The sequence below is a fragment of the Lissotriton helveticus genome, chromosome 3_2, assembly GCF_964261635.1.
Source record: "Lissotriton helveticus chromosome 3_2, aLisHel1.1, whole genome shotgun sequence".
Taxonomy (NCBI): Eukaryota; Metazoa; Chordata; class Amphibia; order Caudata; family Salamandridae; genus Lissotriton; species Lissotriton helveticus.
The window spans coordinates 472,457,664-472,477,384 of record NC_136062.1 but is presented as its reverse complement, the minus strand read 5'-3'; positions in this window follow the sequence as shown (position 1 = coordinate 472,477,384).

The following is a 19,721-nucleotide window of genomic DNA, read 5'->3' as shown; positions in this document are numbered from 1 at the left end:
TTGCGAGTGTGAGAAGTTTGCACCACTGATGCCTGTGATGTCCTTCTTGCAAGTGTGAAAAGCTTGCAACTCTGCTGCCTGTGGTCTCTTTGTGAGTGTAAGAAGCTTGCACCGCTGCTGGCTGTGATGTCATTCTTGTGAGTGTGAGAAGCTTGCACCGCTGCTGCCTGTGATGTCCTTCTTGTGAGAAGCTTGCACAGCTGCTGCCTGTGATGTCCTTCTTGTGAGTGTGAGAAGCTTGCACCGCTGCTGCCTGTGATGTCATTCTTGCGAGTATGAGAAGATTGCATTGCGCATCTCTGTGCTGTGCCTGTTCTTTGTACGGGACTCTTGCTCTGTTGCTGCTGCTGCCTTGGCACAGTACCTGCTGTGAGTGTGTGAGAGAAGCTTGCACCACTGCTGCTTGTGATCTCCTTCTTGTGAGTGTGATAAGCTTGCACCTCTGCTGCCTGTGGTCTCCTTGTGAGTGTAAGAAGCTTGCACCGCTGCTACCTGTGAGTATGAGAAGACTGCATTGTGCATCTCTGTGCTGTCCCTGTTCTTTGTAAGGGACTCATGCTCTGTTGCTGCTCCTGCCTTGGCACAGTACCTGCTGTGAGTGTGTGAGGGAAGCTTGTATCACTGCTGCCTGTGATGTCCTCCTTGTGAGTGTAAGAAGCTTGCACAGCTGCTGCCTGTGATGTCCTTCTTGTGAGTGTGAGAAGCTTGCACCGCTGCTGCCTGTGATGTCTGTAGGAAGGTGGCTACCTGACTATGGTTACCCCAGATTTTTTGCCTTGTGTTTAGCTGGTTTTCGACTTAGTTGGCCTGGTTCCCTGCTAATCAGGGCCCCAGACCATCTGCTCTCTCTGTAAAATGGATTCCATGTACCCTAGGTACATACCACAATTGGAAATGGACTCCTTGTCAGCCCCTGTATAATGCACTATAGGTGCCCAGGGCATAGGTGCCACCAAGGCCTACCAGGGGCTGCAGCATATCTTTTGCCACCCCTGGCTGGTTCTTAAATTGACACAACTGGCTGATCACTCAGCTGGGGCAAGGTGGTGTAATCACCCCTTGCTTAGGTATAGCATACCTATATCTAAACCTATATCTGGACACATATAAACCTGTGAGCCACTCCTATGGAAGGCCTCATCAATCCTGGAGGCAGAGTGCGTGGTTTAATGTGAGATGAAGCTCTAGCATGAGCTGAGCCTATCTGCAGCCGTCGGGAACAAATCCCTAAGCTGTTTCATGATAATGCCATACCATATACTATTAAGTGCATTATAATCCTCGCGGTTATATAGCAACTTTGGTTTGGCTTTATCAAAACATGTCGTGTAAGGTGTCATACGATTTGGAATACTATCCCCTCGCCAGTTCTGGCGACGGGGATAGCATTCCACCCCTCTAGAGGGAGAAGACATGTTACTTTACTGAAATGCGGTTAATTTTAAAAGAGCCTCACATCCACAAAATGGATGCTTCTGCCACAGACACAGGTCTGACCCCCTGCAGCTGACCGAAACTCAGCCAAGGGGGCCTGGACAAAGGGTTTCCTGTCGCAGGGTGGTGTTACACCCCCTCAGACAGGAGATAGTGGATTGTAGCAGGGAGGTTTGAAAGAAACCAGACAGTGCCTGGGGAGCACAAGGCTGCCCCTTGCATAATCCGGCCAAACCGGTTCTGGGGCACTCCAGCCCCCGTCCCAGCGCGTCCAGGATAAAAGGAAGGGGATGTATCCACCCACTTCCTGGGTCCCACCCATAGGAGGGGACCTAGCAGGTAATCCAGCCCCCCAGATTCGAATAAGAGTGGGAGCAGTGCCAATGCACTGCAGATTATCCTGATGAAACATAAGAAACGTAACTCTGGACCCTTCGACATCCTACTCAACGTAGAAGACTGAAGAATCTCCCTTGTGGTCAAGGAGTGACCACCCTGTGCAAACAGGCACCATCCAGCCTTCGACATCTGCTTTGTTGCAGTTCCCGCCGGAACTCGAGCGACAGAGATCAACGAGATCAAGCTTGCCTGCCTTCCAACAGCCCGATCCACAGTCCCTGCAGAGCTGAGACCCGTGGACGCGACCGGAAGCGTGGGGCCCGCCATCTTGAATTGACCACGAGACGCTGACTGTGCAGCCCACGAGTGACCCTCGAAGCTGTGCACCGGGGTTTGAGAAGCCCCAACCCTGAGCCACTCTTGCACTGAAGTTCAGCCCTCCACACTCGACGAGTGCTGCGTGGGGCCCTTCTGCTCCATTTGGCTCAACGCGTTGGTCCGGTCACTTGCCAGCCGGCTTGTGGCCCCTGTACCGACGAAACTTGAAATTCGACTTGCGATTCTGGTTGCTCCAGATTTGCACCAGCTCCCCTGAAAAGGAGCCCCCACTCTGACCCTCCTGGTTTGAGTGAGAAGCAATCTCCCGGTTTTGCATGGATTGCTCTTGCCAAGTGTTGTTTGCCCCAATCTTGAAGCCGACAGCGCCGACGGTGAGAGCCTACATGGGACAGATCGTAACCTGCTCCTGGACGTCGCAGATGCCCCAGAGCCTACGTGGCAGCGGAGAGAAGCTCCTCGACAACCACCTGATTGCGCCCGACATTGCCTGGTTCCATCCTGGTTCCACCCTGGTCACTGCTGAGTGACCCAGACTCTGTCCCCTCTGCTTTCAGGTACTTTTCGACTTGAGTCCACCCTTGGACTCCACCGGACACTTCTCTTTCACCCCGCCTGCAGCCCTTTCAGCTTCAAGCACCCAGAACCTGCGTGACGAAACCCGACTCAACTTCGACCCTGTGCACCCACTTCCTGTGGGTGAGGTAACATTGCAACGCCGGTGTTCCCACACTGGTACACACCTCTAGGGTCTGTGTCTTAAGTTTTGTTCCTCTAGGTTCAGCGGAAGTGCCCTTAATCTCTAACTTTGTAACTTTTTACGCACCATTGACTTTACATTGATGCAAGCCGCACTTTACGTGCTGCACCCGAATCCTGCGGGCTTTTCCCGACTTCAGCATTGCTAGTCCTGTCTGCTCCCAGCGATTCCCTAGGCCCTAGGCCTAACCACTGATCGATTGGTATCTCTTATACCATTTTTTTAGTATATGGTTTGAGTGGCCCCTAGGCCTCATCCAAAATTGTGCAACTTTGTATGTTATACTGTGCTTTTGATTTAACGCTTGTGCCCCTTTATTCATAAAGAATACTGGGGATTGTTTTTAGTAATAAATACATATATTTTTATAATATATACTTGTGTGGTGTCCTTTCATTTGATATTACAGGATTGTATGTGGTAAAACAGCTCGCTTAACACGACCTCTTAAGTTAAGCCTTTAGGCTGCTTAGTCCATGCTACCCCTAGTATAGCTTGTCTAATAAGGTTGACTTACAACCAGACACCATAAGGGTTGTTTGGACTGATACACAGTGGTTCCAGAATTGGAAACATTATATATCAGGCCAACTTCTCACAATGTCCTTCTTGTGAGTGTGAGAAATGAGTGTGAGAAGCTTGCACAGCTGCTGCCTGTGATGTCCTTCTTGTGAGTGTGAGAAGTTTGCACCGCTGCTACCTGTGAGTATGAGAATATTGCATTGTGCATCTCTGTGCTTTGCCTGATCTTTGTGAGGGACTCTTGCTCTGTTGCTGCTGCTGCCTTGGCACAGTACCTGCTGTGAGTGTGTGAGGGAAGCTTGCACCACTGCTGCTTGTGATCTCCTTCTTGTGAGTGTGATAAGCTTGCACCTCTGCTGGCTGTGGTCTCCTTGTAAGTGTAAGAAGCTTGCACAGCTGCTGCCTGTGATGTCCTTCTTGTGAGTGTGAGAAGCTTGCACAGCTGCTGCCTGTGATGTCCTTCTTGTGAGTGTGAGAAGCTTGCACAGCTGCTGCCTGTGATGTCCTTCTTGTGAGTGTAAAAATCTTGCACCGCTGCTGCCTGTGATGTCCTTCTTGCGAGTATGAGAAGATTGAATTGCGCATCTCTGTGCTGTGCCTGTTCTTTGTACGGGACTCTTGCTCTGTTGCTGCTGCTGCCTTGGTACAGTACCTGCTGTGAGTGTGTGAGAGAAGCTTGCACCACTGCTGCTTGTGATCTCCTTCTTGTGAGTCTGATAAGCTTGCACCTCTGCTGCCTGTGGTCTCCTTGTGAGTGTAAGAAGCTGCTACCTGTGAGTATGAGAAGATTGCATTGTGCATCTCTGTGCTGTGCCTGTTCTTTGTTAGGGACTCTTGCTCTGTTGCTGCTGCTGCCTTGGCACAGTACCTGCTGTGAGTGTGTGAGGGAAGCTTGCACCACTGCTGCTTGTGATCTCTTTCTTGTGAGTGTGATAAACTTGCACCTCTGCTGCCTGTGGTCTCCTTGTGAGTGTAAGAAGCTTGCACCGCTGCTGCCTGTGATGGAATTGTAGCAATGGTGGCATGCTGTGCTTTACATGAATATGTTTAAAAGTAAAGTGTACCATACTGAGATTGCTACAATAGTTAATTGTGGAAGCTTGCACTGCTGCTGCCTGTGATGTCCTTCTTGCGAGTATGACAAGATTGCATTGCGCATTTCTGTGCTGTGCCTGTTCTTTGTACGGGACTCTTGCTCTGTTGCTGCTGCTGGCACTCTGCACTTACTCTGCACTTACTGTCACTCTACATGCATTCTGCACTTTCTGTCACTCTTGCACTTTATCTGTACTCATTGTCACTCTGCACTCACTTTGCACTCACTGTCACTCTTGCAGTCACTCTCCACTCACTGTCACTCTGCACTCACTGTCACTCTGCACTCACTCTGCACTCACTGTCACTCTGCACTCACTCTGCACTCGCTGTCACTCTGCACTCACTCTGCACTCACTGTCACTCTGCACTCAGTCTGCACTCACTGTCAGTCTGCACTCACTGTCTTTCTACAGTCACTGTCACTCTGCACTCACTGTCAGTCTGCACTCACTGTCACTCTGCACTCACTGTCACTGCACTCACTGTCAGTCTGCACTCACTGTCACTCTGCACTCACTGTCAGTCTGGACTCACTGTCACTCTGCACTCACTGTCACTCTGCACTCACTGTCACTCAGCACTCACTGTCACTCTGCACTCACTGTCCCAGAGGAGCAGTGGCACCGCTGTGGCATAGATACCAGTGTACAGCAGGTGCCGTGGCACCAGTGTGGTGTAAGTATATTTGGTGGAACAGGTGCAGTGGTACCAGTGTGGCATAGGCGTACCTACCATTAGTGGAGCAGAGGCTCTGGTACCAGTTTGGCGCAGTGGTCCAGTGTGTGGTAGCTACCATAGGTGGAGCAGTTGCATTGGTAGTGTTGCTTAGCTCTGATTGTGCAGTGGCACCAGTGTATAGTAGATGCATTGTGTAGCAGGAGCAGTGTTATCAGTGTTACTTAGCTATGATTGTGCACCAGGTGCAGTTGCACAAGTGTGGCGTAGCTATCATTGGTGCAGCATGTGCAGTGCTACTGATGAGTGGCAGTAAGTGTTGCTTAGCTATTATTGTGCAGCAGGTGCAGTGGCACCAGTGTAGCGTACCTATCTGCGGTGCAGCATGTGCAGTTGCCGGTGAGTGGTAGCTACCATTGGTGGAGCAGGTGCAGTGGTAATGTTGCTTAGCTATGATTGTGCAGCCGATGCAGTAGCAACAGTGTGTGGCGTAGTTACCATTCATGGAGCAGGTCAGGTGTTATCAGTGTTACTTAGCTATGATTGCACAACAGGTTTAGTACCACCAGTGTGGCGTAGCTACCATTGTGCAGCAAGTGCAGTGACACCAGTGTGGCATCAAATACTAAAGGTAATTAGCCATCTTTACAAGAATGTATTGTGAATCATGATGTTCCCCACAATGTCAATAAATCAGCCTTAGCCTCATGTGTTGTGATGTCACGCAACTCTAGCAAGCATTTCTGTAAGTCAGTGGGAGATTGTATCTATACCTTTCAGCCCACCTAGGAGGTGTTTAATAAAAATGTAAAACATTTCAAAGGAGCTAGTAACATTATATTTACCACAGGAAAGACTTTTTAATGTTTGTAAACATTTTTAGCTTCAGTAAATTGACAACATAATACATATTAAAGACAACTGCAATAGACATATACACTTACAGGAAAAGCTGCAGCACAAAGTTGTTGTGATACTTGTGCATGTGTTTCCCAAATGCTATTTTCCTTATTACACTGACCTATGTCTATAGATAGTTCTACGAACACACTAATGTAAGTCAAAAGACAACAAATGTTTAGTTTTAAAAAGATGTGAGGATACAAACTGAAAAGCAGAAAGAAAAGTATATTGACAGACAAAAGGCCTCCTGCCCTCGTAAAACTGAAGGTAACATCTGTTTTGTGTTAATTACTTCTTATCTCATCTTGTCACAGTAGTGTTACATTCCTATCCTTCCCACTGGCCTCACGCTTGAATGAGAGGGGGCAAACAGATTGGAAACTAAGTTTTCCCACGAAGTGGAAAACAAAAGAAAACAGCAGCATATTCTGTGAAACATAAGTACCTTAAAAGTATGTCTGTAATAGGAAATATAAAAGTACCTGCAACATATTCGCAAAATGTAATGTTTCAAATTAAAAGTGAATGGAGATTACAGAATGTGTGAGAGTGGCTGGCGCCAGCGTAGAGGAGGAGGTGGGTATTGTACTTTAGTGGAAGGAGGAAAGATTATTGAGAAAAACTGTCAATGTAGCAGAAGGCCTTAGGAAAAAAACAACAATAGTGAGAAAAGGGGTAGGAAATGCCGTCTACTGTGTGAAAGCGTACTTTGAAATGCAGGACAGCCATAATTAATTGCACCGTGTCTGGATGACAGGTCTGGGGACTGTAACTTGTTTTCCCAGAGTAAGCGCATGCCTGCTTCCACGCACAAATTACTCCCAAGCATGGTACAATTGTGTTTTAAAGCGTGCTTCGCAATGCGATCGACCATCATTAATTGCACTGCATATAAAAGACATTTTGGAGCCCTGCCACTTTCTTTAACAAATTAAGCCCTCGCACACAAAACTCTACACTCAACAGCACACAGCACACGCACTCAACATCACTCTGCACTGAACAACACTCTGCTGTCAACACCACTGTGCAGTCAACAGCACACAAACTCTGCACTTCACAGCACACAGCAGCCCACTCAACATCACTCTGCACTCAACAGCAAACACAAAGAAGCACGATTGATCAGCGACATTAACGATTTCCAGATCACTAGGTGAAATGTCTGCCAGAGCGCTCAGCCTGTTATCGTTCCGACACCGTAATACAGAGGACTATTACCGTTGCTAATTTATCCAGAGTTACAGCCCCTAGAAACGGCAATACAGAATCCACCGCAATTATACACTACCTGATACGGCGCTACACGTACTGGGTGCGGTCCAGTTCAGAAGCGCCATTACTCTGCAATAAGCAAAAAGACAACAGCACTTGTGGACCATTACATTAACAGGAGCCTACAGAAAAACGCTCCTGTCCTGTTTGTTTTATCAAATTAACTATGCTAAGAATGAGTGCTGTTACTGTCCCACCAAAGGAAATGCACCATGAATTAAGTATGCTGAGAAGGACTGCTAATACTGTCCCACTAAAAGAAAATGCACCATGAATTGGCTATGCTGATTAAGAGTGCTGCTACTGTCCCACTAAAAGGAAATGCACCATGCCAAGAAGTGCCAGTAGTGCACCACAACAAAGGAATCCCGTTGAAAACTTCAAGTGCTGTCCCAATTACATAAAAGGTGGACCACAAACACACGTACTACTGCCCCGTTAAAAGAACAGGAGGCAAGCTGAAAAGTGCTGGTACTGTTGTATAAAAGGGACAGGAGCACTGCTGGGGAGGGCTTGCACTCTTCCATTAAAGGGACAGAAGCGCTGCTGCCACGAACCAGCACTTTCCTAGTAAACGTCTTGTAGCGATGTGCCAGTACTGTCCTATTAAAGAAACACGATACCTGGTGAAGTGCAGGGTAAAGACGGGGCAATTAAGAGAACGATTCCCTGAGCGAAGGAAAGTTTCATCTAGGATTCATACAAACTTCAACTTTTGTACCGAATACTACCAATACCAAGTTTAACGGTAATTTTTTTTATCGACCGCAGGAAAATGAAGGTCAGAGACATCTCTAACTAACTGAAGTGAAAAATTTGCGCTGAGCCAAATGACTGCACGCATCCAATAACGCGCTTGCCACAGATAATACAAAGAGTCGCCCGCACAACGCACACCATAAAATGGAAACAAAGCAGCTGAGGCCAGGTACCACACATATGTCAACAACCTGGGCGCACGCCAAACAGACTGCAGAATCTCACGCACACGCACTATCAGCTCACTCTCTTTTATCTCATTGTCGCGCACCACCAAGCCAGCTCTTCAAAGGCCAGCACAAAGGATGAAGACTAATTCACATTTACCAATGCAGACCAACGCGCACCCGACAAACGCAATGCTGAATGGTGAACGAGCTCAGACCATCTGGATTGCATTACAGAGCCACCCTGACAGCTCCTAATTGAAATTAATGGATTGCCATGCGCATAACCGGACAGAAAATGCCAAAAATGGCGACCAACAATTACATATAGCCTATCGCGTCAAGGCTACTAAAAAGACAGCACAGCGAAGACGAATCACTATGCAGATGGCAAACAAAATGACTGAAAAAGCTCGCGCACTGAGGAATTTTTCCTGCAAGATCCAAAAGCCCTTAACAAAAGGAGCTCGGAGCTCTGCCCCCTGCTGACGCTGGGGGGGCGTAGGCCGAGCCCTAAAAAGACATAAAAATATTGGGTGGCCGGTCTTTAGTGTTGTACTACCAAGTAAAGTGACCAGCAATGGGGGTTGGCCACCTATGGGGGTAGGATGCAGGGCTTCCCACAAGCCAGGCCTTGTGCCCAACCCCACACTGCGCATTGCCGAAGGCATCAAAAGGCCGGCTTTGGGCGCCCAACCACACACCGCGCACAGCCAACCCCACTGAAGGAAGGAACTATGCCTTGATCACTCACCATGCACTGCTTATCACCTCACATATTACATCACTCACGACATGTTCTATGGTATCATACGTAACATCAGTGATGACATCTGAAATGACATCACTGTTCATGGAAAGTGCACAAGTTATAGTTACTTCTGATAAATATAACTGGGGAAGTTCAGTGACTTTTTGAGTTCCAAATGGTGTTGTTTCACCTAACTATAACATCTCTTTTACCTTTGGTTTTCTCAATAGATAGATAGATAGATAGACAGACAGACAACAGACAGACAACAGATAGACAACAGACAGATAGACAGACAAACAGATAGATAGATAGATAGATAGATAGATAGATAGATAGATAGATAGATAGATAGATAGATAGATAGATAGATAGATAGATAGACAGACAGACAGACAGACAACTGACAGATAGACAGACAGACAGATAGATAGATAGATAGATAGATAGATAGATAGATAGATAGATAGATAGATAGATAGATATTTAGATAGATAGATAGATAGATAGATAGATAGATAGATAGATAGATAGATAGATAGATAGATAGATAGATAGATAGATAGATAGATAGATAGATAGATAGATAGATAGATAGGTAGGTAGGTGAGAGGATGTAGCCTTAGGGCTAGAGCAGTCGCCCTTAAAGCTGGGGAACCGGGTTCGAGTCTCCGCAACAACGCTGAACATCCAGTGATTCTGGGCAAATCACTTAATCTCCCCGTGCCCAACAAAAATGAATGTGTTAATCTGTAACAAAACTGGTGCTCATGTAAAGCGCTCTGATACCCGATGCCTCGGGTTTAGTTCGGCTATATAAAACTCTAAAAAAAAATTGATAGATGCTCCTTATATTACGTTGAGTTGTAATTAAGGCTCCCTATTTTCAGTTTTTACATATTTTTACAACTAAATGCAGACAGGAAACCATTATTTTCCTGTCTGTATTTATTTTTAAATGTGGATAAAAACGGTAATTGGGTTGTTTTTGAGTGATTCTGAATGCTGTCAACCATGACTGCCAGGCTAAAAGCTATGCGGCTTGACAGGCAAGGGATTCGAAAAATTAAGGAACTTTAGTAAAGAGCCTTAAACAGCAGTAGATTTGCACAACCTTGATACTAAAATGTGCACGTTTTCTTATACGTGTCTATTTCGATCATGTAAGTGTGTATATAGCTTTGAAACCTGTCAGGCGTTCATGCACGAGTGTACATTAAATGGTTAAATAAATGCAGAAATATACACATTTCAGCTTCATTTTTTCACAAAACTTAAAATAAATATGGATAAATACAGTTCAAATTAGCAAAAAATAAATATGGATAAATACAGACAGAATGACAAAAATATAAATACCACAAAACCGGGAGCCCTAGTTGTAATAGATGATCTGTAAAGTGCATGTTCTAAAGTGCCTGTCGTGTTCTGCATTTGTGAGTCTTTATTATGCATGTGTTCGCATTGTTTGCATGTCACTACGGTGGGCACTGCTATGGTGCATGTCATGACAGCGCCTGCACAATCTCTGCACTGTGTCTAATGTACACAGGGGCTTATTTATAAGCCCTTGCGTCACTTTTACGTCGCACCATATTTACAAAGTGACGCATCTAGGTAGATGCGTCACTTTGTAAACCCCTGTGCCACATTATACCTGCGCCAGGTATAATGTATGCAGGGGGGAGGGCATTCTGATGCAAGAAAGGGTCATGGAAGTTACGCAGTGAAATCTATAGGATTTCACTACGCCACTTCTAGGACACAAATGCGTCAATTTCTTACGCCTGCCTCACAGCAGGCGTAAGACTGACACAGGCCCTTTAACATGGGACTTGCCCATGTGTAATGACCCATTGCTGTAGTTGCGTCACTTTTGTGACACACTCCATAAATGCGTCATTTTTGCGCCTACAGATACGTCAGAAATATTGATGTATCTGTAACTCCTTGCGCCATGATGCGTTATACTGTAAATATGACGCATCATTGGTGTCGCAAGGAGGGCGCAATGAAAAGTGACGCATCGCTGTTTTCTCGCAGTGATGCGTCACTTTTCGTAAATGAGGCCCACATTGATTAATAAACATTGCTTTACTGAGGTCTCTGGTCTAGCATCTTCCCAAAGCCTGGGAAGAGAAGTCTTTTCATCAACGCATCCTAGGCGGGGAGGAGCGTTTGGGCAATAATGCTGTTTAAAGGAATAGAACCGGCATTTATTCATTTATTCATTTATTTAAGAGTTTTATATAGCGCTAGCTAGACCGGAAAATATCAGAGCGCTTTACAACAGTGCATTTCCACATCGGGCTCTCTTTCAAGCATTGAGCATGGAGAGGGGAAGCGGGGGTGTTGTATTGATGGTGGATGCCTCCCTGAAGCAGGATGAGATCAAATCTCTGTGATGTCGACATGTTTGCAGGAGTGAGCTGCCCTATTGATTGACGCCTCCCTGGGGGGCCAGCTCGCTTCCCACCTGGACGCATTGTCCAGTGATTGGCTGGTTTGGAGGGCTGGGCGCTCAGAACAAAGATCCCTCCAGGCTCCCAGGGCGAGCTTGTCAGGGCTTTGCCACGTCCCCTGACCTTTACTTTCACAGTATTGTTATGACGTCCTCATGCAAGGGAAAGAAAGCAGCGCTTGTGTCTGCGTTCATGAATTTACGAGCACAGTTGAAGGTGTGCACGGTAATAAGCTGTGGTCCTGGTGAGTTATGGGGGCACGGGCAAGGTGTGTTTCTGCTCTGAATGGAACAGTATGAATGTACCTGGACTCAGGTGAGCACCTCCCAGGACGTGACCTCACAGAGGGCGATTTATAGCTCCGAGAGGCGGATGCACGCGTGTGACTGAGGGCTGTGGCCTGCTGGCACTGCTGGGAGCGTGAGCACCCCTGGCACCAGGGGGAGGGGGCCCAGCAGGGGCGCCCCCCCCCTAGTAAAGCTTGTCCCCCCCCTAAGACAGCTGCAGCAGGTCCGAGGCGTGCTCTCACGAGTGTGGCCCCTGCTATCCTCGTCATGAAAGATTCAATGAAAGGCCTCCACTGCATTTACAACTGAGCGCGTGGAGCCCTGACCACAGTCACTGTGACGTGTCTCGTGGTGAAATGTATGTTGTGCTTGTCAGCTGTCCCCTTTAGGTCTCTCGCTAAACTGATAGAGCGCGGGCTCACCTGCTCAACATACTCACCTGGGCCCATATATCTATGTATATATTAAACAGGTAAACCTACACACTCTATTCAATTGGGGTTTTTACCATTTGGATTTTACACCATTTATCTTACCAATCCAAGTCACCGATACCTACGTCCTAATGGATCAAGGGAGTTAGAGAGAAATAGATAGCAATAAAAGCATTTAGTATTTCATAAATAACCACAAACTCGGAAAGGTTTAAAATCTTTATCTAAGTAAAAATCTTTGAAAATGTATAAACATGAAACTCAAATTAATTTCTTATTATGTTTTAGACTAATGCAGATTTAAAAACAAACATTTGCTATAATTTGGAGAGAAATTGTCGTTAAGCATTAGAACAGAGGGTGGGTAAGAGAAAAGGGAAACAGTACAATTGGCAAACCCACACTTAATAGTTACCTATTCCAGTGTGATGACCAACCCTGGTCATAGGCTGAGACAAAGAAAAAGGGGCCCGATGTAGGTAATTAGTATTTACCGATTCGTAAATACCGAATTTTACCGATTCGGTATTTACAAATCGGTAAATGCTATGTAGGTATTTTTACCGAATTATTTAACAAATCTGTAACATTCGGTAATTGCCGAATCAGTATTTACCGATTCGGTAATTGCCATTGATTCCTATGGACCTTGAGGCCCATAGGAACCAATGGCAATTACCGAATCGGTAAATACCGATTCGGTAAAATTACCGAATTGTCAAGGGGGACAGGGTGTCACTTTGACACCCTGCTGCACCCCTGATTCAGGCTTGTGTGCCACATGGCACAGGTGTACATGCACAGATGTGCATGTACACAGGAATTCGTTATTTACCATAAAATAGTATTTGATGGTAAATAACAAATTCTTAACGGCCTGTGGCACTGTTTCCAGTTCCACCTACATCCCACATTACCGATTCTGTAAATTTACTGATTCGGTAATTTACAGAATCGGTAAATTTACTGATTCGGTAAATTTACAGAATCGGTAATTATTAGGCCCCCTACATCTGAAACTACAAATACCGGTCGGTAACGGCCGAAATCGGCCGTTACAGACCGGTATTTGGTGTCCTACATCTGGCCCTTAGATCTCAAAGTATAGGTGCCAGCAGAAAAGAACAGGTGCAAGCCAGAATCAGAACGAAGACAGGATACGGACAAAATTGGATCAGGACAGGACCACCACAAGCTAAGACTCGAGCCAGAGTTAAAGTTCAAAATGCCAGCGTTAAAAACCCTCTCTGCAGCTAACAGTCGAACCCCGATTGGGCCATCAATCTCCTTCCCAATAACCCCGATTGGATTATCGAATCTTCTGACAGAGTGCTCCGCCAGCAACTCTGCTCTCGATCACCTATTGAGTGCATTGGTTCAGTGACAGGTCAGCTATTCGGACAAGTCGGACAATCTAACTAGCTAAGCCTACCCTAGTTATACTATTTTTCAGGTCAGTGTACCACCCCCAAATGTTGCAAATGTGTGAATCCCACAATTTTATTGGACAAGAATGAGGAGTAGCCATGACACCATATTTTTTTTTTAGAGGCAACTTGTCAATCATGTATTCATGACATCCCCTCCCATAACTTTATCAACCCATGTTCTTTTTATTCCTCCCGGTAGTGAAATGTATCAAATGTTTTATTTTAATAAACAATTTTATCAATTCAGCTTCCTCTGTCAAGGCAAGAAGTTCATTCTTCTACACCTTCCATGTCCGTCTTGGCCATGATTCAAGGCTACAGCTTCTGTAACTTCAGGACTTGTCGCGCAGTCTCAGTTTCTCCAAAGATGGAGTTCAGCAAAGCATTTAGGGCCATTCAGTTGTCATGTAAAAATAGAAAAGAACAGTTTTAGAGACACAGAATAAATTAATACACTGTATACCACTTCTTTCTACTCTACTCCCATTATTTTATTTTATACTATTGCGTTAGAGATTATGCGAAACAGACGGCTTAGCAAGGCAGCGGTGCAAGCTTCTTGCACGTTAGGACACATAACGGCCATCTTAGTTCTATTGCGCAGAAGCAGAAGTTTTCCCTCCAAGCATATCACGTGGGCATGACAGATGCATGCGCAGTAGAAAATCCGTGTAGCAGCAGCCATATTAGTGCAAGCTGATTATTGTTAGTAAAAGCACATTGACAAGCTTCCCTTAGATACCTATTAAGTTGTGTAATGCAATATTAATAAGACAAAAACATGTTAGTTAGTACATTAATATTATTATCGAGAAGGTTGAGTACAAGCAAGTCATTTTACGTGTAAAACCTTGGTCCATCAAAACAAAAGATTACTTTTCAACTCTGTGTCAACTTCTCTTACCTAAAACATTAATTTATCGGCTGTCTTGAGCCTCAGCTCCAGGACTCCTCTTGCCTCTCAGTGCTTTAGAGCGGACTTGGCCACAGGAGCACAAAGACATTTGTGGCACTAATGCCAGTTCACTGGCCCAGAGGTGCCCAACCTCACACCAGCGGTACAAAAGGGGGTGGTGATGCATGTTTTTGCATTTCTCACCCCGAGTGGGACGGGTATGCTCAGACGTGAGTCCCGTGCTCTCCACACCACTGGAGTCAAGCTATCCTGGCTGATGATGGCTGATAGCCAGAAACCGGTCCTAGGATGCTTGATTCCGGTCCAGGGAAGACATGGCTTGGCAGTTCGGGCTGGACTGTTCCCATGAGGCACAGGGTCAAGGCTGATTTGCATATGGCCATGTCTGAACTGGGGTGGTGTGGAGTGCAAAAAAATGATGGATTTAGGCCCAGATCTCTGATTTGCATATGGCCATGTCTAAACTGGGGTGGTGTGCAGTGCAAAAAAATGATGGATTTAGGCCCAGATCTCTATACTGGGGTGAATGTATGACATTGTTCTGCATTCCGTCCATCAACTGTTTTTTTTTGCATTTGTCACCCCGAGTGGGACGGGTATGCTCAGACGTGAGTCCCGTGCTGTCCACACCACTGGAGTCAAGCTATCCTGGCTGATGACGGCTGAAAGCCAGAAACCGGTCCTAGGATGCTTGATTCCGGTCCAGGGAAGACATGGCTTTGCAGTTCGGGCTGGACTGTTCCCATGAGGCACAGGGTCAAGGCTGATTTGCATATGGCCATGTCTGAACTGGGGTGGTGTGGAGTGCCAAAAAATGATGGATTTAGGCCCAGATCTCTGTACTGGGGTGAATGTATGACATTGTTCTGCATTCTGTCCATCAACTGTTGTTTTTGCAACCTGACACCAGGGCACGGACACACGGAGACCAACAATGCACTGAGGCTGGCACACTGTCCCAGAGGTGCCCAACCTGACACCAGGGCATGGACACACGGGCACCAACAATGACACAGAGGTACCGACAACGAGGCACTGCCACCGTCACACGGCCACATGAGCACAATCACTTGGGGGCATTGACAGAGGTCCAGTGACAAGGGTCACTGACATTAGGACTCTAGCAAGGAGTCACTGACACATCGACTGTGCACCAAGAATAGTGACACAGCACTCAATGCTGACACAGCACTTACTGCTGACACAGCACTCACTGCTGACACAGCACTCACTGCTGACACAGGACCACCAGCGCTGACATGGTACGGAGGCATTGACACTCACACTGGAACACTGGCAAAAGTGCACTGATACGTATATATTAACACAGGAACACAGGGATATTGATACTGACATTAAAACATTGGCACAGACATCAGGAAGTTCAACACTGTCATTGGGATACAGACACAGGTACAAAAAGGCACTTACACTGGGACCGTTACACCTACATGTGGGCACTGGCATAAATATAGTGAAAATGGGACAATGAAGGAGCCATTGAGGTGAAGATAATGGCACCATGGCACTGAAACAGGGACACTGAAACTGTCAAAGTGACACCTGTGAACATTACCATTTCGACACTGATACGGGTTACAGTATGACTGACAATGACATGGGACTGCAGTTCTGGCACTGGGTTACAAGAGGTCATTGAAATGGTGACAATAGGTGTTAAAACACAACGGGCCAGATGTAGGTAAGTACCATTTACCGATTCTTAAATACCGAATTTTACCGATTCGGTATTTCAGAATCAGTAAATGGTATGTAGGAAAAAATTTGGTAAAAAATACCGAATCGGTAAGATTCGGTATTTACCGAATCGGTAATTACTGATTCGGTATTTGCCATTCATTCCTATGGGCCTTAAGGCCCATAGGAATGAATGTCAATTACCGAATCGGTAATTATCGATTCGGTAAAATTGTAAAATAGTCAATGGTGGCAGGGTGTCACTTTGACACCCTGCTGCACACCTGATTGGTGCAGGTGTCCACATGTGGCATACATACATGCCCTAAGGGCATGTATGTCTGTCACATGGCACAGGTGTAAATGCACATTTATGCATTTACATAGGAATTTGTTATTTACCACCAACTAATAGTTGGTGGTAAATAACGAATCCTCAAAGCCCTGAAGCACTGTTTACAGTGCTTCCTACATATCATTTACCGATTCGGTAAATACCGAATCTGTAAATGATGATTCGGTAATTACCGAATCGGTAAATACCGATTCGGTAATTACCGAATCGGTAAAATGCCTCCTACATCTCAAAAGGCTTTTACCGACCGTTAAAAGCTTACCTACATCTGGCCCAAAGACATTAATGTGTGGACACAAAGAGCCAGCCAGGGAGACAGCCAGGAGACCACAGATTCTCTCATCATGAACATAAGAACAAGTAGTTATATGGTTTCAACTCAACAACTTTGGGCCTCATGGACAAAGAATCAGTTGGTAAACGTGGTTGCAAATTTGAGATTGTTCAATCCGACCTAGGTACTAATAGATCGGTTCACAAAATACAGAATAGTAGCGGGTGGCAATTCAACCTACCACATCAATATTCATGAGGTAGGATGCAAATCGCAAGCCATTACGATTGACCAACAGCACAAGGATAGTAGTTTTCTTGGGTCAGTAAATCGCCATGTCTGTGACTGCTTTTAAATAAATAAATCTTTTTTCTTTAATGTAGCCTATTTCCCTTAGGAAAAATGTGTGGAATATAATAGACTAAAACCAACTAACGATTTTGGAAAAGGTAATCTGAATTGTAAAATGGGTTTAGGAAACAAGATGGAATTGTTTTTTGAAAGGGAAGTGTTTCTGGCTTCCTTATCAAAAACCGAGTCAGAAAACCTTTGGATCATTAATTGGTTTTAGTGCATTTTAATCAGTGTTTTACCATTGGAACCTCGCAGGTTTACTGAATCTGAGGGTTTGAACCTGTTAAAACACTTTGTGGAGGCGGCCTGATGTTCTTTAACAGCCACGGACAACAAAAGGATCTAACATTGTTACATGCTGCTCATAGGCCACAATTCCTACCCTTCTTTTGCACACAGTGACACGTGTCCATAATACCCCAACTCACCTCATCCACCGTGAGTTCCCAGATAACATTTTCCGGTTTCCAACACTGGGAGAAGTCCACATGTTTCTGTTGTGACAGTGCAGAACCAGGGGTGGGGCTTCAACTAGACCAGACGTCCTGCATGTGGAGGAGGAGAAGAGGTGGCCTTGTTTCTCTCAGTACCTGAGCCTTCACTAATATTTAAATTGTGCTGCCTTCCTACATCCCAGTCCGTCTGGAGTCTCTGTCAAGGCGGCCACAGAGAGAGAGCGGCCAGCACAGATAAGGATCCGACACTCACTGGCAGTGGCTTGAGATACAAGAAGGGTGACATTTGTTAAATAACTTTAGGGGCTCAAAGTTTTTTCTAAGTGGCTCACCGCCATGACTACTAAATATTGGCGATGCTGAATATCAAGGCTGTCTACATTTGCTTCTACGTCCTGCGTCTTTCCTCCACCACCTAACACTTCCTATCTCTTTTTCTTACTGGTGCGGGTTCTTTTTCATCCTCGCTTTCATCCGTTGACACTGTTTTTCTATCTTTGTAATTCTCCTCGGGCTTATTAGCAAGAAATAGCGATATTTATCGCTAAACGTGGTTAGCGATTTTTTTTTTATCGCCGGCTCTCGCTGGAAATTTTAGAGAGAAAACATGCTATTAGCAACGTTTTTCTCCATTGTGCTAAAATATCCAGTGATAGCGGCGAAATGCGAGAATATCGCTGGAAATCCAGCGATATTCTCGCATTAACGCCAATGGGGGCTTAATCTTAAAATCCACCCCCGATTGACTAAACAGGTATGTCAACTTTTTAGCAGGCGTTAGTTTATAGCGATAATCACGCTTAGCGTGATTTTTTTATCGCTTCGCCTGCCTTGCTAATAGGCGATCGCTGTGTTAGCGACTGTTTTCATTTGATAACAGTTTGGGTACGCCCACTTTGCATGTCATTAGCGATAAATATCGCTGACGAGCAAAGCGGGCCCCAAACCTGTAGCTATCGCTTAAAAGCTGTCGCTTACTGCTGTTAGCGACAGCTTGCTAATAGGGCAATAAAAATATCGCCGCTTTAGCGGGAAAAAGTCCTGCTAAAGCGGCGATATTGCCCTTGCTAATATGCCACCTCCTTATCTAACTTGTCTGTCTCTCTCTTTTAGTCTTGGTCAACGTCAGATGATGTGAAATATATGTCTGGATTTCAAAACATGTGTGCTGCTGCCCAGCCCCTCAAACCACCAACACAGATTAAGTACTGGGTCCAAACCTCTTGAACAGTGGCTGATTAACCACCTGGCTAGTTTTTTGTTTGTTTGACTATGGGAAATCAGCCTATCACTGCACTTCCTCCCTTGAGCCTATGGTCCTGACACACCCTATGCTCATCTTGTCCATCTGTCCTGCTGCCTGTTTCATCAAGGTTTGTCCCCCAGGAGCTCAATCCACCCTCGTATAAAACCCTCCACAACCAAGGGCCTGCACACACAAACAAGTCCTTCGCTCCACCTCCCTTACCTTTTCCACAGACACCGTGCATCCACCATTGCCACATCAGAGGCCCCTCCTTCTTTCAGCGCACCACAAAGTCCTGGAACGGCCTTCGCCTCCATCTCCGGACATCACCCTCGCTGGAGGAATACCAGAAGCGACTCAAGACCTGGCATTTCAACAGAGCCCTGCTACCAACCACCTGGATACCCTCAAGGGTGATTAGTCGCGTAAGACAAATACTGATGGATTGGTTGATTGAGTCAGGGCAGTGCTGGCTGACTGTGGAACCATGACTTTGCATGCATCATGTCTGTGTACTGAAAGCTATCCAACAGCAATGTGGCAGAAATGCTATCATACCATGCAATTAATGGTGGTTGTTGGTAAAATGTTGCTATATTTTAAGCATTTGCCACACATTTCCTCAAAGGTGCATTGTGGGAGAACCGGAAGCCCTATGTATTATTGCATTTATGTTCAATTCAGGTTTAATCAATTTTACTGGCTGCTGGTGCTTTCAAAGCTCTTCTTCAGATACATTTTTGATAATTTCCAATGCTTCTGGTTCAACCGTGGGCCGTGCAGGTAAGAGT